Source organism: Canis lupus, chromosome 16, assembly GCF_003254725.2.
Source record: "Canis lupus dingo isolate Sandy chromosome 16, ASM325472v2, whole genome shotgun sequence".
NCBI classification, from domain to species: Eukaryota; Metazoa; Chordata; class Mammalia; order Carnivora; family Canidae; genus Canis; species Canis lupus.
In genome coordinates this window covers 2,528,106-2,555,770 of record NC_064258.1, presented here as the reverse complement: position 1 = coordinate 2,555,770, position 27,665 = coordinate 2,528,106, and the positions used below count along the sequence as shown (strand labels likewise).

The following is a 27,665-nucleotide window of genomic DNA, read 5'->3' as shown; positions in this document are numbered from 1 at the left end:
AAAGAGGTCAGTATTACAAGGGTGTGCATTTAGAAATAAACAGACACATAACTGATGTGTTCCTATTTTATTCAGAGAGAAGAATAATGAGCCATATAGTAGAAGGTGATTCACACTATAAAACATGTTTTGTAACAACAGAGGGAATGACCGTGGACCAAGAGCCCCAGTGCAGGCATGTGGGAGCCTCCGTAGTAAACAATCTCCTTCCCTGAGTGCTTCTCCCTCGTGCAAGGTTTCCTTTGAGTAGCTGTACAAGAAAAAAAAAAAAGAAGGGGAGAGAGGAAAGGAAAGGAAAAAGTCATTCTTTACTCTATCTTTGGCAACAGGGCTTGCCAATCTACTTCTCCTCCATGCCTGGAACTGTTTATAATTCTGATACCGATCAGCTCAAGAAAGATCTATTTTGGGTTTCTTTCATCCCTCCACTGGCTTTTGTTCGGCTCCACAATGAATGGAAGGGTCTATGTCAGTAATAGATACAGATAAAATCAGCTGTCATTCAGCATGAAAAAGAAAGCCCCAAAACGTTTCGGTGGAAGACTATAAACCAAAGTTGGGCTCTCCCCAGAAGCACACATTGCACCTGCTTCTCCCAATTGCAGAAATATGGAGGGGCCCTCTGCGTTCCATTCCTGGCACTGGACAGCAGCAGAGAGCAGGGCTCTGGCCCTGAATTTCCTCCAGAACAACCACAGTTTACTTCAGTCGGCCTGTTTCACGCTATTTAGAAGGACAGTTTACCAGACCAGTTCATTCTACCATTTAACTGAAAACTAATTCTGAACGTAAAGTTATATGATTTATAAGGAGGGTGGCTACCTATTTTCCAAAAGCCATTTTTCTTTTAGTAAATGAAATGAATTACTAAGGCTCTATATTTCAATGTTTTAGAATTGTGCGTATGTGTGCAGGCACATGGAAATAGCTACCATTATTCTTTCATTGCAGTTTACGGCAAAGAGAAAATCATGATATTCTGTTTTTAATTTTATTTGTTTGAAAAATGTCTCTGCACCCATTCATACACTCTATCAAGTTTGGAAGTCAGGAGAGTGGAAGCCAAAGGGCGGGCTCTGAAATTAACTTTTCATCCATTCATTCATTCACTCATTAACTCAACAGAAATTGATTGAACTCTTATGTGCCAGGGACTCTTCTAGGTACAAGGGATAAAACAGTGAATGACAAGAACAAGAATCTCTGCCTTGATTTATGTTCTTGTTGTCACTTCTTACTGGTTGTATGACCTTAAGCAAGTTCCATAAACTCAGATTCATTTGTCTCTTTAATGTTGACTCCCTGTCCCTTCAAGAAGTTGACTTTGAGTGCATTCTCTCCAAGTAGAAGAAGTGAGAGCATGATCCCAGATGGTTCATTGTCTAGCAGCGCAGAGTGTTCATCCAACCACAGAGGACAGCTGAGCATTCAGGGAAAGAAAAATTAGTGCATACATTCAAGTGAAAGTCATTTTTGTCAGTCATCATGATAATTCTAGGGATACAATGGTAAATAGAACATACATTTTTCCTGAAAGAGCTCAAAAACTAATTGAGGGAGGAAACCCAGAGAAATAGCATAATGCAATCAGTGGTCTGATGAAGGCATTACACGATACAACAAAACCAGTGGGAAAAAAATTAAGTCTAACTGAGGGAAAAGAGGTAAAGGTTAGTAAGGTCCTCAGAGGGAGAAGAATGCTTGGAAGAGAAGTAAGAGTTGGTGGGCACACTCTTCCTTGCAGGATCGCCTTGGAGGAGAAACATGACACAAGCATGGCCAGTTTGGGGAACCATCGGTGCTGTGGATTTGGAATGTGATGTGGAGAAGGGAAGAGCTGCAATAATGCTAAGCGTGTGGGTAGTACGACATTGGGGCTTCTGTTCTTTTCAGGGGGGTGTGAGAGCTTGGATTTATCAGCAATGAACCCTGTGGAGATAGGCTTGATGGAGGAAGCAGGAGGTGAGGAGGAGGATGTCACAACAGTCCTTGAAGGGAATTGAGGGCTGAAGGTGAAGGAAAGCACAGCCACAAAGAAGGAGGAAAACATATGAAATGTTCAGGAAGTGGTATCTACACTGATAGCTGGCCTATATGAGAAGAAAGAGAGGAGTCTGGGTAGGGTCCCCAGACCTTAAAATGGAGTGGAAGCTAAGCTATGCATCAGGCTAAGGAATAAAGGTCTGAGCAAGTAGAAGATGAGTTTAGCTTTTAAAAGCATTAAGCTAGAGATGCCTGCATAATATCATGTTGAAATCCAGAGGGGCACCATCAATGGGATTACTGATAAGAAATAGAGATTTCAGAGAAATGTATTTGCACCTGAAATCATTTCGAAGAACATACCTGAATTCAGATCACGGATGGGAAAACTCATAGCAAACAGACCTATTCAGCTGTACTCACAGACACGCTGCCCTGGCAAGACATGACTGGAGCATAACTGTTCACCGTTTCTCAGGGCCCCCGGCGTAGCTGATGTGTAGTCCCCTCCTGGCTTAATAGCAGCTAAGACACCCTCCATGCCTCGCTTCTGTGAAGTTTGTCTAATGTCCCCTAATAGAGGCACTATATTTTGAGCAAACTGAAAGGCAAAATGAATACGTTTACAATAAATAGCTATTAAGATGATCATCCCTGTTGAGCACAAGAAAGAAAGCCTTCGGTGAAGTCTTACCGGTCTTTGAATGCGCCAGCCCCTGGCAAAAGGCCTGCTATGTGGATGCTTTAAAAATGGCCACTTTTGAGGAGACTTTGAACCCCTCTGAAACTGTGTAATCAAAATGAATCTTGAATGGCAGACCTATGTGAGTGTGAATGGAATATAGATTATGAACACATTCTGTAAATTGTACGGTAAGGGATACATAGCTATCTGCAATTCTTAATTATATAAATTTCAGTACAAGGCTTAATGACTCCAAATGGATCTCTAGAAATGAAAACAGATGGTGGAAAGTCAATCCCTTCATGCTCTGGACCTGCAGCAGACCTCAAGTCAGAGTCTACAGCACCACATGGCAGAGTTATAGATAGGCTTTATTGGAGAGACTTCCATCAGGTATCATCAGAGGAGAATGTTGCTGGTCTCCCAAACTCATCCACCCTCAGAAAGAGATACTAGAGCCAGGCTGTTGTGCTGAACACAACAAGGGTCTACGTTCCAAGGAACCCCTTCCTTGGTCCTCTTGCTTCCCATAGGGCAAGAATGAGAGCAACTTTGTTGGTGGGGGCAATTCAGACTCTTAGGGCACCAGGCAGACTGCACAAAGGGACAAGCTGCTTACAGGCATTGTCCAGAGGTTCTCTTTTCCCCCATAACAGGGAGGAGCCACGGCCCCAGTAGGATGCTGACTTTGGGTGCAACATCCCTGTCTAAAAGGGGAAGCCCTTCTCAGCTGGTTCACTGTCCAGGCAACCTAGAGTGTGTGCTCCCATGATCATGAGGATCCAGATCTCTTTGTCCTCCCACAGGGGAGACCTAAGAGATTCAGGAAAAGGAAAACTCCACCCATGAATCCAAGTGAAAGTCACATATGTGAAAGCACACTTGCTGTGATGTAACAGTGCAAGTAAATGTTCTACTGAATCTCATGCTTTCAGACTCCATGTCCAGCTAAGAAAGTTACTCTTTCCAGTAATCTTCCCTCAATCACTGTGAATCATCTGATTGAAGTGCAGTGAGGCTCATGTGGGGACAAATCTCTACTACACTCTTTTCGTCCATGTGTGACCTAAGTCAGGACATCCGGCTTCTCTACATTCCCATATCAGCAAAATACAGCCAGCCAGCCCTTCCCAGTTCATGCAGAGACTTGGTAAAGTGCAATCATAAACGAATATTTAAAATTACAGTAAGGCAGATTATTTTTTACTATTTGAATGTTGAATGGGACCCTAGCTAAAATTGTTAACAATTTCTTAAATTATGGTTGCATAAATTGGGGCCCAGGAAAGTTTAAATTACTTTCCACAAATTATATTAGAAATGAGAAGCAAGGAGAAAACTTGGACCCCAGATTTCCAAACTTCCAGTCCAGTGTTTTTCTATAACATCATGATCAAGGAAGATTATTCACACTGTTTTTATCTTTTTAATGATTTACGAATTTAATGTTTAGCTAGCTATATCTAAGTCTTAAATGTAAAGTAAACAAATTGACCACATGTTTTATATTCTCTCTTTTTTTTTCTTTTTTTTTAAGAACTCTGGAACTTAGATTAAGCATTTATTCTTATTTACTAGAGTAAAATACACAAAAATGGAGCTGGGATAAACAAGACAGTAGCTCAGTGCGTGAGCGGGCCTTACTATAAACAACAATGGCCTGTGAGAACTATAACCATCTCAATGATTGCCTGATTATCTATGCTGTGAGAAGTTTTGCACAGTTATTTCTGAAATTGAATGTAATTTAACATTTATGATTTACTATTCATGGCAGTGGTAAATATTCCCACCTACCGTGCCAGAATCCTAATTAAGTGAGCCTTGGCCTCAGCTAAGTGCCCACCACTGGGTAATTCCTGGTCTCATGCAGCCCAACTCAATGAGATAAATCATCACATCTAAAATTATCAATTCCAAAAATGGAATTACCAGCAAAGGCGTGCCAGTCATGGTTTGAGTGCCCTTCTCTTGTTGTACTTGTAGAATTTCTGGGTGATTGTGTCCTGGCCAAGATGAGCACATACAGAGGGGCAAATAAGCAAAGTGAAGAGCCATTAGCACAGTCTTTGTGCTACAATTAGTGAGCATTTCGCATCTGAGGCTCAGAAAGGCCAGGCTCATGCCTACGTAGGTCTCATTCCATTGACCCTGAACAGAACTGGCTTGTCTATAGGTCTTCTCTTCTTGGGCCAGAAATAATCCATGACCACTTTTCATAGGCAGCAGAGAACCTCTTCAATGTTTTCAAACCAGAAACATTTGATTCAGTTAGCTTACTACCAAACAACTTGTTAAATCCTTATAATATTGTGAAGAGTAAATATTATATTTTTTGTGGCTTATAAACAGTCTCATCTAATTTTTTAAATAATATTTTTCCATGAAACGTGTTTACTCTTATTCAAAGTGAAATATTTATATGTGCATTTTGGTTTGCCATGTTGTTCAAATCATAATAGTGAATACTGAGAAATGTTAATTATGTGTCAGACACTGTTTCAAGAGCTTAAATGCATCATGTCATTTGATGCACTGACCCTATGATTAAGGCACTACTTTATCCTCATGTTACAAATAAGGAAATTAGGGATGCTTGGGTGGCTCAGTGGTTGAGCGCCTGCCTTTGGCTCAGGGTGTGATTCTGGGGTCCCCGGATCAAGTCCCACATCAGGCTCCTTGCATGGAGGAGCATGCTTCTCCCTCTGCCTCTGTCTCCGCCTCTCTCTATGTATCTTTCATGAATAAATAAATAAATAAAATATGTTTTAAAGTGTTTTAAAAATAAAAATTAAAAAAATAAATAAATAAAAATTAAAAAAATTAAAATTCAAAAAAAGAGGAAACGAAGCCCCAGAGGAGTTAAGTTACTTCCCCAAGGTCACATAGTAAGTGATAGAGCTAAGAGTCAAACCCAGAGCAGACAAACTACAGACTCATGCTTAGATATTACACAGCAAGGCATGTAGAGAAAGCAAATTTTTAATATATACACCGTAGAGTATATGGCAAAGAAGCCACTTTTTGAGGGCAATTTGGAAAGTGCTGTCAAAACTTGAACACATATTCTTTGACAGAGTTTTTTACTATATGGCATTCCCTTTCTTAAACAAATACAAATAAATGGAGATACTGTATTTACCATTTTTTTGTAGTAATCAAAACAAAAGAAATCCAAAGAGAAATTTTCATTAATAGAATTTTGGAGAAATATACTGACGTTAGGCTGTTGAAGGAAGGAAGGAAGTAGATACTCAAACACTTGCATAGGAAAATGGCCAGGGTGAAAATGAAAAAAAAAAGTGGAAGAATAATATGTATGATATGAGTCTGTTTTTCAAAAATACATATACAGCTATAACCCTTATACATGCATAGACAAGTTCTGGAAACCATACAAAATAAACTATTAATAACAGTTAACACTGTGGATGAAGGATATGGGGTCTTGTGAAAGTCTTATCTTTGTCCCCTTCTACATCTTACTTACCCTTGGAATGTTTTTGTCATGATCACAGTTAACCTGTTAAATTAAAATTTTTAGAAGTAGCTTAAAAATCTAAAACAATGGGTGCCTGGGTAGCTCAGTTGGTTAAGCGTCTAACTGTCGATTTGGGCTCAGGTTATGATTTCAGGGTCATGAGATTGAGCACTGCATCAGGCTCTCTGCTTGGCAGCAAGTCTGCTTGATGTTCTCTCCTTCTCCCTCTGTCTCTCCCCCCACTCTCTCTCTTAAGTAAAGAAATAGACCTTTCAAAAAAAATCTAAAATGCAAAAGTAAGGGCCCCGACAGGCCTCCTGTTACATAACAACAAATACAGTTTTCCTAAGAAAGCAGATAGAAGAATATGTTTCAACAATGGAACAAAAGCATCCCGATTCTTGATTCTATTAGCCCTGGGATTAGAAGGAGCTTCTAGGAAATATGCAGGATGTCTCTTTCCCATTTAGCGCAGAGACACAGAACATCCAGGCCCTCAGCCTTCTAACTACATGCAAAATACTATGTTTTATCACATTGATCTGAATTCTGTAAAACGCATGCGGGTGCTTTTAATCCTCCTGGGACCCTGCTTGGGACAACAATCCCTTCAGATCTCAATACTCGGTGCTCTGATTCTTGCCCTATTAGAGGATGTGATATTATGAGTCATAAGGGTCTCAGTCACAAGTGGCACACTTCTCAGCACTAAACTGACCAACACAGTAACCAGTCTTCACATAACTGCCTTTGTGTGTGTGTGTGTGTGTGTGTGTGTGCGTGTGTGTGTGTAAAATGAAATATTGAACCGGGTAGTCATCGATACATTTCCTTTTGAGAGATGTAAATGGAGGTGACCTTTTCATCTAACGAAGGGCCTCTTCATGAAGTTAAGCTTTGTTGGAAAAACCAAAGAAGAAGAAAAAGGAAATGATTTCTTTTACACCGATTTAGCCCCAGATTTCAGTGTGTCTCTGCCAATGTGACACCAGAGCCAATTGCAGACAGGTCCCAGGGCCCCCCGTGTTTTAGTTCTTGTGCTTCCTCTGTGAAGTCTCCTGGTCCAACTGCCCGCGTGGTGAAGTTGCAGCTAAATGGGATATTCCTCCAAAGTTTAGCTGCTAAGCTCATTTAGAAGTGTAACTACTTTCAATATGTGGGTCAGGACTCAGAGCCGAAGGCGAGGAGGGCTTCTGCTCTTTCATTAGGAATTCATCCTGGGATGTGAAATAGGAAATATCCACGCAGCTCATGTAGGCAGGTGCTGGAGAGCTCAAGATGCAAGGCATCCGAGCGAGTTGAAAGACCCCTTGGCAAACGGGGGTAGGGAAATGTCTCTCCGAGTTTCCAGAGGACGCATAAAAATGATATATTATATTCTGTCTCAGGGATATTTTGGTGCCAGCTTGCTTGGCACAGCATAGAATCTTCTGTCACCTCGTGGATTGTATCATGACAGAAAGGTAATTGGGCACCAGAGAAGATGTCAGCGGAGTGTCAATATGGTTTGACCACTGCCCCTAAGTAATATTGATGACAGGAAAGGAAGAGGGATTCATGAGGTGTGAGCCTGTCAGATGTTCAGAGCGTGCCATTGGTTCCCGAGATAAATGCAACCCACCACCAGAATGCTAAATGGACCCCAGCAGAAGAAATTTAGCCATCCTGAGCAAAACAGAGCTAGATGCCAGAGTGCTTTCTGAGCAAACACAGTTCATTTTCCATCCCCTCTGCCCAACATGCTTTAGAAAGACAGAGGTCCGTTCGGTATAGTTTCTTGGGGCGGGGAATTCCATTCTCCCTAAAAATCAATCATGAGAGAAGGATCAAATCAAAAGCCACGTTATTCAGTTTAGAGCAAAGTGCTGAGCAAGCAGTTTTGAAGCATGTTGCAACTGGGTCGTGGCGGGGGGCGGGGGGCACACATGATGCAGCCCATTTATCTGCTGGTTTGTTCCATGTCCCTCTGAAAGGTCAAAGCCATTCCCCGTGCAGCTCACCGTCACACTCTCCTTACCATGTCAACCGCCTCTCCTGGGCCTTTCACAAATGCCTGCCCCTCTGGTCCTCCAGCTTCTCTCTTACTCCAGCTCCCTTCTAAACCTGAGCTCTGAGCAGTATTGTGGCAACCTCTCAAAATAACTCCTGAGCTTGATGCTCCCCCAACCTATGACTTCATAACTGATTATCACTGTTGGGCTTCATAGAAATTAGGATCACCTAGGAAGCATTCGGAATTACCGATCGTCAGGCCCCGCCTCAGAATAATTTAATCAGAATCTCTGGGGATCAGGTCCGACCATCCTGGATTCTGTAGACTTCCAAGATTTCAAATGTGTAGCCAAGGTTGAGAGCCACTGATTTCCAGTTAAGCTGGGCTGCACATAATAAAATAAATAAATAAATAAATAAATAAATAAATAAGCCTTAAGCAAGACGAAACCATATTTCTCTTTTTTGTAAAAGAAGCCCAGGCTCCCTCCAACATTCTTAGAGTTTGACCACATCCTCAGCATCCAGTAGCGCTTCTAGAGCTCCAGCCATCACATTCACGTTCCAGGTGGAATATGAAGAGGATGAAGAAATCATGAGTTCTCCCTCTGAAAATGACTTCACATACCACAGCGACAAAGATGTCTGAGTTATGTAGCTTTTAACTGGGCATGAATGTGCGTCCCTAAAAATGAGGGTTCTCGTGCCAAAGGGGAAGGGGAAACTAACAGTTTCTGCCCCAACGGTTAATTCTTCAGAGGAGCCCTGCTGATATCCTGTCCATACACGTTCAAGAGGGAAGCAGGCTCATTGTGCTCAGCTAATTAAATACCTGATATTAGCATGAAATAAGTTGCTCTATATGCAAGAAAATAAATGCTTGAGGTGGAAATACAGGATGTTGGGAAAATGAGAGGAGATGAGCGTGGCTAGTAACACTTGTCCGCCTGCCTTTGTCAGCCCCGAGAAGGGTGTACCTCCACTGCAGGTAGATGCTGGGCGTCAGGCGCTATAATGGTCCCCAAAGATGTTCAGGTCCTAATTTCCAGAACTGGTGAGCATGTTGCCTTATAGAGCAGAAGGGGCTTTGCAGGTGTGCTTAAGGATAAAACCCTTGAGATGGCAAATTATCCTGGATTATCAGGGTGGGCCCAGTCACATCACAGGAGTCTTTAGAAACGGAGAATGTTTCCCAGCAACGGTCAGAAGGAAATCTGGTGATGGAAGAAGGATCAGAGGGAGGCTAGGTTGTTACCTTTGCAGAGCAAGGAAGGGGGGTGTCCATGAGCCAAGAATAAGGACATCCTCTGGGCCTGGAAAAGGCAGGGAAATGGATTTTCCCACAGCAGCTCCAGAAAGAAACTGAGCCCCGATGACACCTTGATTTCGGTCCAGCCGCGCTCGTGCTGGAATGTTAGTCTATAGAACTGTAAGGAACAGCCCTGTGCTGTTTTAAGATGCTTAGTTTGGGGTAATTTGCTGTGGCAGTGATAGAAAACTTACACATCTACTTTCTGCTGCGATCGGAGTCATTGAAAACACTCTGCAAAATATTTTTTTTTCTCTCTCAGAGATATTGCTGTCGAGTCAAGGTTGACTGGGAGAAGAATAGCCTTGCAACCCACTTAAAACGAATGTCCTTAACGGTCATCTTATGGCCAACGCCACATTCCACTGGTCATCCATCACTTGCTAAAGCGAGAGCTTCCAGCCTGTGCAGAGAACATGCAGGGTCCTCCTTGGATGTATGGCTCTCTTGACCAGGGAGGACTGTTTGCTGGTTCTTATCTGAGATTGGATCTCCTTCAAGTGGATGATTGTATTGCAGTCGATACGAATTTTTCCAACTCAGAAACATTCATGGGAACATCCAGCCGTTCAGCCAGGCCTGGGGTCCTACTATGCACGGGGGCTGTGCTAGACCCTCCCGCTGGCCCCCAGAAACGCAGGGTGGGTGGGCACCTTTAATGGGGTGCCTCCTGCTGAAAGATTTAAGATGTCTTCTCGATTCCTTCAGCATTTTAATTTCACAAAACTGATTGTGCTTTCTTTTTTTTTTTAATTTTAATTGACAGGCAGAGAAATGAGTGAATAATGGGTTTAGCCATTTTCTTATTTTCATAATATCTAATGAACTAAAGAGGACATTAGGGGCGTGATGGGATTTCCAATTGTAATACCTCGTTTTTATGGCAGATGCCATTTAGCCTGCATGGTGGCCTGTCTGCATCTGGCCTTGATCTGTTAAACATCATCTAGATAGCCGCAGCTCTATTAGCAGCGAGCTTTCGTAGCTAGGACGAGGCCTGAAAAATAATGAGCCGCATTACTTCTTGTTATTATTATTTGGGGATATTTTGGTCAGCTTGCTTCATTGCATGGAAACTACCCTGTTTCCCAGGACCCTTGATGCAATAGTCAATTATAAAATACATTTTTCTGGAGTCGTGTGTTCCATTCATTCATTTCACCAATTACGCAGTGAGTTTCCACTGTGCTGTCTACAAGTAAGAATGACAGTACGAGGTGATGCCCCCTCTGAACCACACGGGTCCACTTACACTCAGATTTTTTTTTCAATAAATACAGTACAGTCCTATAAATGTATTTTCTCTTCCTTGTGATTTTTTTTATTTTTTTATTTTTTTGTTTTGTTTTGGTTTTTTTTTCTTGTGATTTTTTTTAACACATTTTCTTTTTGCCAGCTTACTTTATTGTGAGAATATATAACACCTATAAAAAGTATGTGTTAGTGAACTGTTTATGTTATCAGTAAGGCTTCTAGTCAACAGTAGGGTATTAGCAGTTACGGTTTTGGGGAATTAAAGGTTATTTGCGGATTTTTGACTCTGGGTGGCAGGGAGGAAGTGGACAGGAGAGGTCAGCGCCTCTAACCCCCATATTGTTCAAGGGGAGGGAGATTCTTGGATGAAAATACAAAGTAACACTAGGACACAGGGGTGGGCTATAGACTGTTTTCAGATCAAAGAGAACTTGTAAATGCTTTCTAGAGAAAGAAAACCCTCCCAAGAAAATGGTTAGGAAAGATCCTGTCAAGTCCCAATTAACCACATACAAATTATCCCATTATAGACTATCCATACTGTTTATTTCTAGTATAGAAAGCATTACAATAATCCCTTTTAATCCTTGCTACATTTTAAATATGCATGTCAATGCAAATTACGAGTATTGAAAAGCAAACGAAAGCATGGGAAATAAATGAAGAAATGGGGTGAGGGAGAAAAGAGCAGTGATGGGAAGTAGGCAGTCTGGCTTGTTAAGAGCAGCTGTCCCATTTCTGAACGTATGTCCTGGTTTCATGTTCCCCGGGCCCAGCCCTGCTCTTAATTCAAAATCAATGTTGGGAGAAACCCATCACTGACACCAATGTGGCAGCCTTTCGAAGGGTCAGGCCAGGGCGTCTGGAGGGCCACTGCCCCAGATTCCCTCCTCCTTTTCAGGGGCACAGGCTGCCTCTGACTCTTCCACAAAGATACTGATGGCTTCTCAGGGACTGAATGCTGATGGCTCCTGAGGGACCTTCCAAGGACACTGTGGGGTAGGGAATGTAATAACATGCACATGACAACTTGGTTTTTGTTTTTTGTTTTTTTTTCTAGTGATGGGTTATTTTCCACGGTAGGTCCACCCTACTGTTGGTTTACCCCAGGATGCTTGGGCTAGGCTGTAAAGTCTAGAAGCCACTCAAACTACCCATAGTTCTCCCCATGAATGCGCATCCATTCTGATCCTAGAACTACTTCAGACCCTGTTCACCACCCTGTTAACTCCCCTAAGACTGCATTCAGAAACAGAAAAACAGGCCAAAGGAACGTGATAGATGGTTATGAGTTGTTAGTAAAAAGAAGTTGCAAAAATCAGCTTGTGAAAATTTATCCTAAGCTCAATGTGAGCCATCGGTGTGATGTGGCCACCAAAATACACAACAAAATTAAATACTCTTGATATAACCTTGGTCAAATGCCCAGATCACAAGATTACAGCATCAGCTATACCACACCTGAGGTATCATATCTAGTGCTGGAAAACTAGAACGTGGACGATGAGGTCAGGGAATTTGAGGAGTATTCTGTATGAGGACAGTCGAGCAAAAGAGGAAGGAAGGAAGGAAGGAAGGAAGGAAGGAAGGAAGGAAGGAAGGAAGGAAGGAAGGAAGGAAGACCATTGCTCAGTGCAAGAGTCGCTTCCCTTGTGTTATGGGATGAATTTTGTCCCCTAAAGATATGTTCAAATCCTAACCCCAGCACCTGTGAACATGACCTTACTCGAACATAAGTCCTTGCAGATGTTGTCAAATCAAGGTGAGATCATTAGGCTGATGAGTGGTATCCTCATCAGACGAAGAGAAGGGACACAGAGAGACACACACAAAGAAGAGAAAAATGTGTCAAGATACACACACAAGGAGAATACCAGGTAAGGATGGAGGCAGAGACTGGAGTGACACGTCAATAAGCCAAGGAATGCTGAGGATTGCCAGTGACCTCAGAAGCTAAGAGAATGGCATGGATCAGATCGTCCACTAAACCCTTCAGAGAGATCCTTTCCTAGACCCCAGAGACAGCTTGATTTTGGATTTCTAGCCTCAAGAACTGTTGGAAAATAAATTTCTGTTGTTTTAAGCCACCCAGTTTGTGATCCTTTTTAACCACAGCCACAGGAAACTAGTGCATCGAGCAGTGCTGGCTCCCAAGACAAGGTATTTCCATGTGGATGGCTGCGGGCACTTCCTGGGGTCTTCCCAAATGCTCACCATCACCCAGAGCACTTTATCTGCAGATCGTCATATGATCCTCACAACAGCCCTCTAAAGTACGCACCATTTTTAGGTCAAGCTTGGAAATACGGAAGCCAAGGCTTAGAGAGGTTGATGAACTCGCCCAGGACCACACAGTTAATAAGTAGGGAATGGGGATGAATGAAGGCAATCTAATGCTGGGCCCCAGGATTTTAACGAGTGTGCTCCATTTCCTCTGGAGAGGAAGGGAAGTGGTGCAATGGGTCAAAGAGCTAAAGATGGATGGGAAGATGTAGCAGAGACAGCATCGCGGTACCATGTATCTCCTTGAGAAAGACAAAAGAAAGAAACGCAGCCTTGCCCTGTCCTCCGGGAAGTGTGGGAGCTGGACTGTGCATAAGAGTAGTGACCAAGGTAAACAGAGGGCAGTTGTCAATGCCTCTCTAATCAGAAAGAAACAGAATACATGTGGAAATTGGGATTCATAGGGAGATCCACAAAAAGTTTCTAGAAAGAATAGGCAAGAGAAACAGAAATGAATTCAATTCCAAACTGTTATTAATTTTTTTAAATTGGAGTTCGATTTGCCAACATAGAGCATAACATATAGCATAACCCCCAGTGCTCATCCTGTCAAGTGCCCGTCACTCAGTCACCCCCACCCCCCTTCCACTTCCCCTTCCACCACCTCTTGTTCGTTTCCCAGAGTTAGGAGTCTCTCATGTTCTGTCTCCCTTTCTGATATTTCCCACTCATTTTCTCTCCTTTCCCCTTTATTCCCTTTCACTATTTTTTATATTCCCTAAATGAATGAGACCATAGAATGTGTGTCCTTCTCCGATTGACTCATTTCACTCAGCACAATACCCTCCAGGTCCATCCACATGGAAGCAAATGGTGGGAGTTTGTCGTTTCTAAAGGCTGAGGAATATTCCATTGTATACAGAGACCACAGTTTCTTTATCCATTCATCTTTTGACGGACACCGAGGCTCCTTCCACATCCAAACTGTTACTAAATTAAGATGCACAGCACCGCATGGATGATTTCTCATCAGTGTGCCAACATTATTATTTTAGTGAGTGTAAACATACATATGACACTTCCAATCATCCTTAAACTCTTGCCACGATCCTTCCTGCAGCCCCTCTTTGTGATAGTGCATAGGTGGCTTCCAACCAGTGTCCTCATCACTTCTGCCTGAGAAGTACCAAGCTTCTCTTCCTGTCACCTGACATTTTTTTCCGCACAAACCAGGTTTGTGGTTTTTATTCAGGTCTTCCTCCTCTATTTCTTCACACTCCAGTGATCTTCCTGCCCAGTCCATTCTTTTTTGTCCTCATGAAGAACATACTTCCATTCCCAGGAGCCTGTCTTCCTGTCATCTTAAGTCATGGCCATCATGACTGCAAACCAAGTCTCCTCTTTAAACCAGCTGAGCTTTCCTTTTTGATCAGTTGCAACCATCACCCCGGTCCCCTGTAAAACCACCAGAGATGTCACTAGAACCTCCCGTTAACTCTGCAGCAGGTCTTCCTCCCTGGAGATGCAGTGCAAAGTCATACTTTCCATGAATTTCTAGCTTTTCTTTCTTTTTTTTTTTTTTTGTTTCTTTTCTTTTTTCTTTTTTCTTTTTTTCCCTCCCCCACCCCCACTCCTTTTCTTTTCTTTTTTAACTATGGATCCCATCATTCATTGGCAAGCTTTTAAAAAATAGAAGAAATTCTAGGAAGTTAATTGCGTAGATGTATACTTCATATAATTCAAATTAACTAATTTTATTTTTAATACTGTGTTTTTAGAGTGGTTTTAGGCTCACAGAAAAACTGAGTGGAAGATACAAAGAGTCCCTATTACCCCCCTCCCTCCCAACACGGCCTTCCCAATTATGAACATCCTTCACCAGAGTGGCACGTTTGTAAGAACAGATGAACCTATACTGACATGTTATTATCATCCAAAGCCCATGGTCCGCATTAGGAGTCACTCTTAGTCTACATTCTATGGGGTTGGATAAATATATAATGACATGTATCCACCATTGTAGGATCACACAGAGCAGTTTCTCTGCCCTAAAAATCCTCTGTGCTTCACCTGTTCATCCCTCTTTTCACCCCAATTCCTGCCAAACTTTGTTTTGTTTTACCATCTCCATAGTTCTGCTTTTTATATAATGTCATGTAGTGAATCACACGTTGATAGCCTTTTCAGATTGAGCTAATTTTATTTTAATAAAAATAATGTTAAAGTACATGGAAGAATTTAGGGATAGTGACATTGTGAAAACCAGTATATATTTAATTATCCTCTACTTGAAATTTAAATCAGATGTAAATGTCCTTTGAGCTAGCTGTAACTTGCTCAAATGAAATCTTAGTTAAAGTCCAATATGAAAAGATTTAAAAAGTGTCTTGAGGCAAAGGGAGAGACCAATGGAGTACTCCACCACCTACATGCTTCCTTTACCCATCATCCTCAACAGTGGGCAGTTAGGATTTTTATGAATCCTCCAGGGCTTCATGAAGCACAGCATTAAAACCACAGATTTCAGGGGATGCCTAGCTGGCTTAGTCAGTGGAGCATGTGACTCTTGATCTCAGGGTTATGAGTTTGAGCCCCACATTAGGTGTAGAGATTACTTAAAAAAATAAAATCTTAAAAGAAAAAAAAACAAAGATTTCCAAAAATAGGACTTAAAACATTTAGTAAGATTATAAGAGGAATATAACAAAAATCTCTTCATTTTTCCATAACAATATGTGAAAAGCAGTCTGTAAAGTTGTCAGAGTTTATCTGATGTTTGACTTAATGCTTTTTTTTTTTTACTTAATGTGTTTTGATCCCTTGGCATATACTTCCTCAAGTTTGTTAAAGGACTAATATTTCTAAACCAAATATATTACTGATAATCAAAATTCAAAGAAAATTAAAGCCAACATCTTTTAATGCATTGAACACTTTAAATCACTGTGATCTACATATTACAGCATGCATTCCAAATTAAAATTAAGGTTTGATTAATTGACTAGTATACAGATTGTAGCCCATGAAAAGTTTCTATATTCTTCGTGCCAGAATTTATCTTGTGAACATTCAGAGTAAGTATCCAAAAATGAGAAGGGGGAAAGAAAGATTTTATAAAGGAGAACTGAGGACACCGGGGGAATCTTCATAAAGAAAACAATGTTTTTAAAATACTTTGTTGGTTCAAGTTCAAGTCATAAGACAAAGGCATGTTTGACTCTTAAGACAAGTTGACATATGTAGAAGTAGTTTGATGATCTGGAGATTGCCTAAAGACTATATTTCCTCCCTAATTTGAATTATTTATAATCCCATAATTAATTACACAGAGTAAAATTGAATTGCTAATAAATGCCAGAGAAACCAATTTAAATTGGTATTCATCTCCAAAGTCGGCTCCTCTATAATCACAGCAGATTTTTCAAGGTTTAATATTTACTACAATAAGTCAATAAAACAACTGCACATATTAGAAATGGTAGACAACCTCCTCCCAAGATATACATAATGTAATGTTAGATTTAGTTTTTGTTTGATACAGAAAATCTTTTTAAAGATTTCCACTCCCTAAAGATAACTTTTTAAGCAAGGAAAATGGACAGTATTCTGTTCACCCAGTTATTGACCTATTCACTGGACCTCTCCTTGTCTTTCTCTTTTTTTTTTTTTTTAAAGATTTTACTTATTTATTTGAAAAAGACAGGGAGAGCATGAAAGGGGAGAGGGAGAGGGAGAAGCAGACTCCCCACTGAGCAGGGATGACGCAGGGCTCAATTCCAGGACCCTGAGATCATGACCTGAGCCTAAGGCAGATGCTTAACGGACTGAGCCACCCAGGCCCCCCTGGACCCCTCTTTCTCTTAGTCATTCTTAACCTGGGTGGGTGGCAGTAGCAACCTGTGTCACACTGAGAAACCTCTGAAGGTCAGGTTGGAATGTTTGAAGTACTGTGGACATTAGTAGCCCAATACGGTTTAAAAAGAAGTTTGATTTACTGTAAGGCTTAGAAGAGTGGAATAAATATGATTTCAAACATTGTAGAATAAATCAAACAGCTTCTAGGCTCAAAAGAATTGGCAGGCATGGGCTAGTGAATTGGCCAATATCATCGTTCTTACAAATTAATTTCCAAACCCAAGTCATTTCTTCGTGCTCATGCAATATCTTCAGAATTTCATGGAGTGAAATAAGCTACGTTTCACCAATAAACTTTGAAATGTTAGACTAAATGCAGACAAGTTCTTTCCTGATTCGGGAGTTACTGATGCCGCCTAAGGATTTTTCTTTTGGGACTCGGGGAGCAGACCCCAGAGTCAAGCTTGAGGTCACTGCACTATTTTCCTCTTACAGAATTTCCTAAACCAGTGAAATCAGTGGTTTCTCAGCCTGGGAGCCTATTCTGCATACTCTGTGTTTATGCAAGAGGGTATTGCTTTAAACAGTTAATTTGTGATTCCATATATGGTGTAGTTTGAGCCTATAATTAAAAAATACTGAATTTTGCCACCTGCAGGTTTGCGTGGCCTTCCCGTCATTCAGAGCCTGTTTCTTTCTTCCCCTGGTATAGCCGCACTGAAAGATTCGGTCATTTCTCCAAAGTAGGAAATTAATTGGTGTGTGGCTTATTTCTGAGATTCTCTGAGTAAGGAGTTTGGATTATCAAAGGTCACCAAACTTTTCAGTTTCCAAAATCTTCTTAAGATGGGAAGGCTGCATACGGTGATGAGCAGTTAAGTGAGTTAAACCATAAAAGTTACACTTCCAAGCTCAGAAGGGATCTGAAGCATCTAGTTCAAGGCTTTTTACCTAAGACGGCAAAGAAGAAAATGGCAGATATAAATATCATCTGCAGCTCTGGAGTCATGAACAGCCCACATTACCACCGAATGGCAGGGCTATACGTCTCAAAGTTTATGAATATAACCAGTTCTTATAGCCAACGGGTAAAGGAAGTCCAGAAGATGAAAAGCATCACATCTTATTCACGGTGTGTTCACTACCTCCCCACCAATACTTGACTGCTGGAATATGTGTAAATTCGTCCCTGTCCAGTTCTACTGTTGCTCATGTTCCAAAAGGTTTTTCAGGTTTTTTTCACTCCTGTTGCATTTAAATTTGAAAGACAAATACGGAGATTTTTGGAATGCCTTATTCTGTTTGGTAAATTCCAGAGCTGACTCTTGTAGAACATTTAGCTCTGGCCATAAGGTTTAGAAATTACATTGACTACTAATCAGTTGTAAAGCCATTCTTTCTACTTAAAAGATTTGGATGAATCTTTTATTTGGAAAATAGGCTGCATCTAGGAGTCCGTATTTACTTGCAGCAGCTCAAAATTGAATTTTAGCCACGTTTTGGTCAGTTGCAAGTTGAAATTGTATAACTGAAATTGTTTACAAGATTATGTTAAATCAGGGTTGAGAGAGAATATATGGTGACATATGAACTCAAGGTTACCTACTAAATTCTATATTTTTAACTTCTTTTTGAACCCTTATAAATACCTAGTGAATTCTGGTATGCTCTTGCCCTTCTATTCTGGTCATGCAATTTATGATTAAAAGAAAAAGCTTTGTTTTAGAAAAAATTTTCAGGGATGCCTGGGTGGCTCAGTGGTTAAGCATCTGCCTTCTGCTCAGGGCATGATTCTGGACTCTCGGGATGGAGTCCCACATCGAGATCCCTGCATGGGGCCTGCTTCTCCCTCTGCCCATGTCTCTGCCTCTCTCCATGTGTTTCTCATGAATAAATAAATAAAATCCTAAAGAAAACAAACAAAAAAAAAAAAGAAAAGAAAAACTTTTCATTTACAGCGTTAGGGAAAAACATCTTAGTATACCTCTTTTGCTCAAAACTGGTTTTTAAAACAACCCTTCTATACATTTGCTCTCTCTACTTCACTGTTTTTCTCCTCGCCACGGATATGCTTATCTGGAAATCATGTATGCATTGTAGCATGCGGGACATCAGACTCTCAGAAGAGATGCAATGTAACACTTGCTATGCACCCTTATTTTCATTCCTCACTTAGCTTCCTAAAACTCTTCTTTTCACTCGAATCTAGTAAAAGCTCATTTGAATGTGTGCTTTTGAGTGGATAAGAAAAAAAAATTCTAAAATAACTAGTCCTTCTTTGTACTTTTTAAAACACGTATTGATTTTTTTATGATGGCACTAAAATAGCTAAACATAAGGCCTTTTATCTAAGCACATTAGGTCTCCATAGTAAATTCATTTAAAAAGGAAGTTTAGAAAAAGCAAAATAAAACAAAAAAGAGGTGATTGTTTGGTCACATATCTGGGCACACAGATCCAGTCTCTTTTGCAGGGTTGTATTTTTTGTACATTTTTTTTTTTATATTCACCTATCATGAACCAGTGGACCTTGACTCCAAAGGGCAAGTGGGGTGGGTATTGCTAGAAGGGGGTCAGTCAGATCTGGCTTAATCTGAAAGGCAGAGAGGGGTCGGTTGTGAAAGAGGATGAGATACTATCATGTTCAGCTTTTTTGTTTGCGGCACCCTGGAATATGAATGCAAAATAATGAAGAGTGCTGTTGAGAAGGTATCCTGGAGTTGGTTTTGCTTCATTCAACTATGAAATGACTACATGTATTCATTTTTCTCTCCCCTCTCTCATTTTGAGGATATGATAAAATATGTTTCCTCTTTGTCTCCTCTTTCTTTAAATTGATCTTCTTGAAACAAAATAAATAAATAACAACCATGCTGCACCTCTGCCCCTTGATGATTGGCATAGGTCTATTCAGTTAAGCACTCTTGACACTCAAATGCTGATTTGAGGGACACAGTATTCAACATAGGAAACACGACGGCAGACTTCCTGTCTCTTTCCCTCTATGCCCTGCATCCCTTAAATGGAGCTATGAAAGTTTCTGTGCTCTTTTGATAAAGAAAACCAAAACGGAACACAACAAATGAGTGAATGAGTTAGAACAAACTTTGGCAGCTGTGGATAAAGTCGAACCCATTACTATAGGGCAAAGGAGACCTAAAATTATAGGCAGGACCTGCTGCAGTTCTCCGCCATGTTCTCTCCAGGGTCCCATATCACCCCCATCACAGTGAGTCCCACCTTTCTGATTTTTCTCCAGGATTTTATCCTTAGATCTCTGACTGTTGGACTTAAGAAGGAAATGCAAGCCAGTCAGTCTTGCCTGGATTATGGGAAAAGTCAGAAGACGGATTGGCCTTTTTGTGAACCCTATGACCAGCTAGCTTTAGAATTTGTGTTTCTAGTTCACATTTCCATTTTCTCACAAAGATCTTTAAAATGCTTTCCCCCAGCTTCCCACCTCCCATATGCATCCACCCAACAGGACATCTTCCAAAGTGTGGGAGTTGCCTATGGTTTTACTAATACTGAGCTGTAAATACAAACTCAGATCCTTGTTAGTGGCCAAAAATGCGTGAGACAAAAATAATGTGTTCCACTGAACACAGCTGGAGGGTGAGTGTTTCCTAAGGCTGCTGGTCATCTGAACCCTTGGACTAACCATTCCAGTGCCTTATTCCTGTGCTGCGGTGCCTTCTTGCAAACATCCCTGCTGTCTTTTCTTTCCATGCTGCCATGGGCCCTCAGTATTCAGGAAATGAACCTCAGTTCCTCCTGGAGCAGACCCCCACATATGAGATCATGCCTGAGTCCACTGGATAAAAACAACAACTTATAAGCATAAGTTTAATTCCCTGGTGGTACTGAAGAACGACATTAAATTCTCATTTCCTAGACCCCGTTGAGGTGTTAATGACTTCCTAGATTTTCTTTTTTTAAGATTTTATTTATTTATTCCTGAGAGACACAGAGAGAGAGGCAAAGACATAGGCAGAGGGAGAAGCAGGCTCCTAGAAGGGAACCTGATGCAGGTCTTGATCCCTGGACCCCGGGATCATGCCCTGAGCTGAAGGCAGACGCTCAACCGCTGAGCCACCCAGGCATCCCAACTTCCTAAATATTTTTTCCCGTGACTTAGAGATTGCTATTTCATCAATAGTTATGAGATAAGAGAGATTTGGGGTTAAAGACCCTAATTGCTCCTGTATAAAAATAATAACAATAGCAAGTAACCATTAACAAGCCCCCACCATTTAGCAGGTGCCTTAGCTCTTTAATCCTCATGGCAGTCCTCTCAAGTAGGCACAGTGTTCCCATTTCTCAGGTGTACCAGGTGACTTTCAGCAGGGACAACTTTCTGTCTTGCAGCTACAAACTGGTAGCTAAGTTTTGATCCCATGTCTGACTCCAAATTCATTTTATTTTTGTAACACCCATTCTGTGGAGATAGAAATTATGACTGGTTATCATTACTTTCTTTTCCTGCATTAAAAGTCTTTTTCTGACTTTACCCACTCATAAAAATAGACATCTACAGAAAAGGAAGAAATGAAGTCATTTACTACCAGATGCCAGACTTGTCCACTGAGCTATGATTTTGAAGCATGCAGGGGACAGAGCAGCAAGAGAAATAGATGATGAAACAGGATAAAAGTCTAAAAACTGATCCACAGCTAAAAGAACTTGGCATTGAAAGAGCAAACATGAGGAACTGCTAAGGAAAAGAAAATAAATGATGTTGTATTCATTAGATTTCAATATTTGAAAAATAAACTAGACGCTTCCTCTTCAAACAGAAACATTCAGAGAAATGTAGAGACCTCAATGTAAAAAGAAAAAAATTTAATGTACAAAAAAAAGATAAAAATTTAAAAATATGAAAGGGAAATGCAAGTGATATCCCTGACATCCAGGGAAGAAATAGCAGACCATAAAGAATATAGTAATAAACTGGACCTCATCAAAGTTTGAAAATATTCATATAAAAAATCACTATAGTTAAATTGAAAAGATACATAACAGATTAGAGGAAGGTAATTATATAACAAAGACCAGGATCCAGACAATTCTAACAGACGCCTACAATTAATAAAAGGAGTGAGTCAGCGCTTAAAATTTGAATTAGAAATTAGCCAGAATGATTTTGTTTTACGTTTTTAAAGTAATATTTAATAAGACCACATTTATATTCCTACCATCTTACTGGTTTTTATTAAATATCTTTCTGTTTTTAGTCTTCTTCCAGACCCTGGGAGAATAATTGCTACAAAGTAGGATACTTAGTTTATCTGCACTGTATTCATATGAAAACAACAAAAATGCTAGGGAAGCGCCAGTTCTGGGCCACAGAGGTGAACACAGATGCTTTAGACAGAGGCTTCTCAAAGACACAAAAACAGCCCCAGAGAATGAGAATTTTAAAACAGACCTTCTAGCTTGAAATGGGACTAGTTTTAATTAGTAAGAAAGGTAATGTAGAGTGTGTGGGGGGGGGGGGAGGGGGGGGCATTGGGGGGAGATTTTGGTAGTGATTGCTCTAAATTTGTGCAATTTATGGAATGCATACTCCTTTCAAAAAATAGGTCTCGTATGAAGCTGGTCAGACGCCAGGATTGTGTTCACTTTTCACCAAACATGGATAGCCTGGGGCTGTAGGGCTCTCTAGTTTTCCAGCTAAAAGGAAACATGAGAACCTGGACTCTGAAGTCTGGGGTCGTGGTAGATCCCCTGGCCCACCTGGCTAGAGGTGGATGCTTAGAGCATAGGGCTGTCGGGAGCCAAGGTGGGTGCCTGACAATCCCAGTCACGCCTCGTACCTTCCATTCCTCTGTTCACTGTCAATTTCATCAATTCATATTCCCATTTCCCTAGCCCAAAGGCTCATTTATCTTTAATATCCATTGCTTAAATGTAAGTACAACAACCCACTCTTCGTCTCATAGGACATACAAATTTTGAAATCAATAAAAGGATGTTAACGTAAAATATAATCACACAGTTAGATATGTACCAGGAGCCAAAAAAAGGGAGAGGGGAAGCAGATAACATTTTACTTACATTTAACTGAAAAGCCATATATTTTATTTAAGTCTATGAGATAAAAACAGGCATGAAATCTATCGGGCAGCCTGGGTAGCTCAGCAGTTTAATGTCACCTTCGGCCCAGGGCATGATCCTGGAGACTTGGGATCGAGTCCCACGTGGGGCTCCCTGCATGGAGCCTGCTTCTCCCTCTGCCTGGGTCTCTGCCTCTCTGTCTGTTTCTCATGAATAAATAAATAACACCTCTAAAAAAGATAAACAATATTTGGCAAAAAAAAAAAAAATAAAGAAAGAAAGAAAGAAATCTATCTGAATCCTCCAGCAACTACTCAGAGTTTTGTGGTCCTGGGCCTGTAGTTGAAGCAAGGGAAACTCAAAAACCTAAGAGGAGGTATTTAAATGCATTGAGATGAATAACGAAAGAGCTTTCAAAATATCATCGAATATCATCGTATTCTGATCAAAAGTAAAGGCAGCTGTGCATCTCCATTCTTGCACGCGCACATACACATGTGCATGCATGCGCTCATCCACTGTGGCTGGCAAGGAAAGCTGAGTACACCAATCTAAAAGGTTTTTTTCCTTCTTTCACCACTTGAGGCTGAGAGTTATTTGGTTTAACTTGACTCACCCTTGGTGTCCTTCAAAGCTATAAATTTCAAAACAAAGATGATCAGAGCTTTAAAAATGGTTCCTGAAGCAATTTGACACCCAAATTTACCTATATATATAGTGATCCAGACATTACTGCTTCTGATAGAGGAAAACAAAAGGTATAGTCAGGCCCACAGGGCAATTGTGGGTACAACAGGACCTTGTAAACCAAATTCACTAAGCAGGAATTCCTAAGCATGAGGGAAAATCTTTTAGAAAGATCTGTAAAACAATTAAATTATCATACCTTCTGACTGTAAGTCCCAATAAATGGTCTTCATTATAATATTTGAAGCAACCATATAAAAAGAGAAACTTCTAAGTTATCTTATATTTCTATTGTAGAAGAGCAATTTTTCATTGTCAGAGTTGGTTTTGTGGTTATTATTTAGCTGGAATTACCCTAATAATTTTCTGTCAAGACACTACTACTTGTGCCTTCCCTGAAATACATGCATGTCCACCCACGGCTGGGTGCTGTTAAAAGGGAATGGCCTGAAGCTGCCCCCCTGGGAACACTAACTGTGCTCAGGCCTAGGGAGGAGAATTTGAGGAAGGCTTTGGGATGAGGGGTCTCATGAGGGGAAGAGACAGACCCTGGAAGGGACGACAGGGGCTATGGGCTTATTTGTAAACTGGGGATCAAATGTGTGGAATTTACAAGGTAAATAAAATAGCAGTAAAGAGGGAGAAATCCAGAGCCCTCTTCAGCAGTACATATATTAAAACTGGAACCATACAGAGAAGATTAGCATGGCCCCTGCGCAAGGATGACACACAAATTTGCGAAGCGTTCCATATTTTTTGGTTTCACTCATACGTGGAACATATGAAACAGTGCAAGGGACCACCAGGGAAAGTGGGGAAACTGGGTGGGGAAAAATTAGAGAGGAAGACAAACCATGAGAGACCCCTAACTCTGGGAAGCAAAGAGTTGGGAAAGGGGCATTGGGTGGAGGAATGGGGTAATAACTGGGTGATGGGCATTAAGGAGGACACTCCATGGGATGAGCACTGGGTGTTATCTATATGTTGGCAAATTGAATTTAAATAAGTTTTTTTGAGTGAGAAGTCTGCCTCCTACCAGGATTCCCAGTAGCTTTCCTGGAAACCGTTAGCCCTCCCTTCTCCCCTGCCAGCACTAAAATATTATTCACAACACACACAAGTTTCCAGATGACACTCACAGAAAAACTTGTCATGGCCAAGGGACTGTCTCTCCCCAGAGAGCTAAGCAGACAGAAAATAACTATGTGTCTTTATAAACAAGCCCCTCGTGAATGACAGTGGACCCACACATGTCAGCTCTCCAACAGAGTTCATACTCGCTCAACTGCCAGGTTTGCTCCTATTTTGATTCCGGAATTAAAATGTAATTAGTGTATTTTTAATGAGTCCAAATGTAACACATTAAGATTCGGTAATTACTATAAAATGATGAGTTGTGATTGAATGTCCCCTCAAACCAGAGACATTTAAAGACAGTGCCATTTATTGCTTTGTTTTTGCCGCATTGAACACTATCATCTTTCCCTGGATGAATATATAGTTTCAAGATCTGAGTGATTACACTGTGTTGGAGCTTTACAGTTGGAGTCAGCTATCCTGACATCGTTAAAGAATGTACGTTCTTTGATAATGGGACGGTGTCTACTTAAGAACCTCAGGATTGCCTTTCTTTTTTGGCCACACTTTTCTGGGTGTTTCCCAGGTTAGTATGCCACTGTAATTCATCTGCTTTTAAGACCAGTTTGGTTCATGAGATGTCATGTTTTCTCTTTAGTCTGACACTGAATCTCACTGCTATTTCTGGGGTTCTACGTATCCTCCCGTCTCAGCAGGACTTAGAGTAGATCTAGACAAGTGGTCCTAGGGGTTCAAGATCCAACACAGAACAGCAGCCCTAAATGAAGCACCTGCTGCAGATAGGAGTCTTGTCTCTTAACTCTCACATTTCCTGGACTGAATGAGGTCAGATGGGACCAAACACTGATGGATTTCTCAGTTACATTGGAATTTTAAATAACATATAAATTAGTTAAACTTGATATAGAATTAAACCTTCCATCCTATAGCCAAAAAAAAAAAATAATCATTGGTAAATGATTTCTGATAACTCTTAAGACACATTGCTCAAGAGGAGAAATCCTAAAATCATTCAGTCATACATAATTTGAGATCATCCCACCTGAATATCCACCCTTTGTAGGAAAACTGCCCTTGCCTTTTCAACCACATACTCCAGAAGCCTGTTTCGGTATCTCGAGAGCTCATGCAATAGTTGAGAGCATTGATCTGTGTGTTGGCGGCTTCATATTTCCTTTGAGTCACAGCTGTCTCTCTGTAACTTAGATTTAGTAATGCTAGCTCTGCCCAGTGCAGGGAGAAATACAGAAAACACACACGTCTTATTTCCTGGCCCTTCAAGTATGTGACAACTGCTGTCAAGTCTTTAAGATGTCTCCAGACCTAGAATCCCCAGTTTCCATAGTAGCTCTGGAATCTTACCTTCCTCGATACTATCGCACTTGTGAGTGTTCTAATTATGGCAACCAGACATAAATACAGATGCTCAAGTGTGTCCTGATTGGAACCGTTATAGTCAGACTATGCACGTCTTGCTTTGTTTTAGTCACCAGGTCCTTCAGTGCATGCCAATAATAGATTAACTTTTTATATAACTTCTTTTATTTCCCTGCTAGTGTGTCTGGCATTTTTGTGTAAAGCCTTCTAATCATTTTTACATGAAATGATGTTGGGTCCTATCTCTCTATTCTATACTTGGGATTTAAACCAGAAATTTTTCCATTTAGTTCTATTGGATTATAGACTGTTACTTTCTTTTTCTAGTTTACCTAGATCATATTGATCTCGCTATGAATACTGTGGGAAAACATCTAAGTTTAGCTTATCCACAAGTTTCAAGAGTATACTTTCTCTTCCAAGGTGTTACTCCTATTAGGCAGAAAAAGCCCAAGATCAGACGCGTGCCACATGCACCTGTGGAAGTGTCTTTCCAGAAGTTCACTAAGTGAGAGTGCACCTACCCCCTCCGTCATTCAACCACATTCCAACATGTCAGCAAAGACTTTATGATTGGCTCAATCACATGCTCTTCTCAAAGGAAGACATACTCACTAAGAGACTTTGCCAGTCTTTCAATCTCTATGCGGGCTAACTTCTAGACATCCTATCTTTTCTTTCTAAATGCTAATGAACCTTCTGTTTAATGGAAAATCCAGCATCCTGGGCTTCTCATTTTTATGTTTTACTCTTTCTGCCGTTTGGGGGGAAAAAATCAAAAACAAAACAAAAAACAGAGTAACTCTGTTCTCCAGAAATATTTAACATAAAAATGTAAAATTTTGCTCATATCTGTTCTGAGCAGGCCTTGTGCACCCATATGAAGTAAACACTGTGTTTTAGAACATGACTAAGTACGTGATTATTCTACATTGACTCCTGCTTTTCCAAGATGTTCATGATACATAAGGAAGGAATGTTATTATTTAAAAACAGTTACAGGCGAGAAAATGACAACACGTGAAGGAAACAGCATTTCATGTCTCTAACAAGACCATCTGCCTGTGGGCAAGATTTTTTAAAAATCCTAATTGAAAAGAAAATAATGTTAAGAGACATATGCCCATGTTTACAAGTGGAGGGGAATTGACAAAATGTTTGTGTTTTGCCAGTACTTTTACAGACAACTGTTACACATAATGGGGAAAATTAAAATCAGTAATTACCTTTCTGGTCTGCCATTGTTTTAAATGTGCTTGGGATTTCCTAAGCGTCCATTCTAAATAATTACTTGTGATAAGTTTAAATGTTCTCATTTAAAGGGATGTAGAATGCTACTCAGTTGTTTTGCAAAGTGAATACTTTGATGATAACAAAGTCTTTTTCCTCCTGTTACTCCCCAGTGCTAGCGACATTGTGTTTATAGCTCAATTTGTAGATAATCCTTCAAGCCACACTTTTTCTTAGGCACAGCCATTATAAATGTCTTCTTCCATTTGGCCCTGACACTGCTTGGAACTTGAAATTGCTATTTGCTGCCTGCCAATTACAGAATAATTTAAGGTTTGACACTTCCAGGCATAGTTCTTGAAAGACGCAAAAGGAATATGTTAAGGTGGAATGCAGAATATTTGCTCCACATTGCATGGCTTCAATAGATTGCA

General features: G+C 40.6%; 1 protein-coding gene, 1 long non-coding RNA gene and 1 other non-coding gene across 6 annotated transcripts in view; 2 read left to right on the top strand and 1 right to left on the bottom strand.

Moving 5' to 3' along the window:
• Window positions 1-27,665, top strand: part of CNTNAP2 (contactin associated protein 2) — a 1,981,926-nt gene that overhangs the window by 1,553,186 nt on the left and 401,075 nt on the right. The gene's annotated exons all lie outside the window — the stretch shown is intronic.
• LOC112651058 (uncharacterized) lies at window positions 63-25,934 on the bottom strand. Its single transcript, XR_003130578.3, has 5 exons — window positions 25,667-25,934; window positions 2,678-2,803; window positions 2,407-2,584; window positions 1,251-1,420; window positions 63-250 (listed from the first exon to the last, which is right to left on the bottom strand). It is a non-coding gene; the product is annotated as an uncharacterized LOC112651058 (long non-coding RNA).
• Window positions 24,179-24,283, top strand: LOC112651090 (U6 spliceosomal RNA). Its single transcript, XR_003130600.1, has one exon. It is a non-coding gene; the product is annotated as a U6 spliceosomal RNA (small nuclear RNA).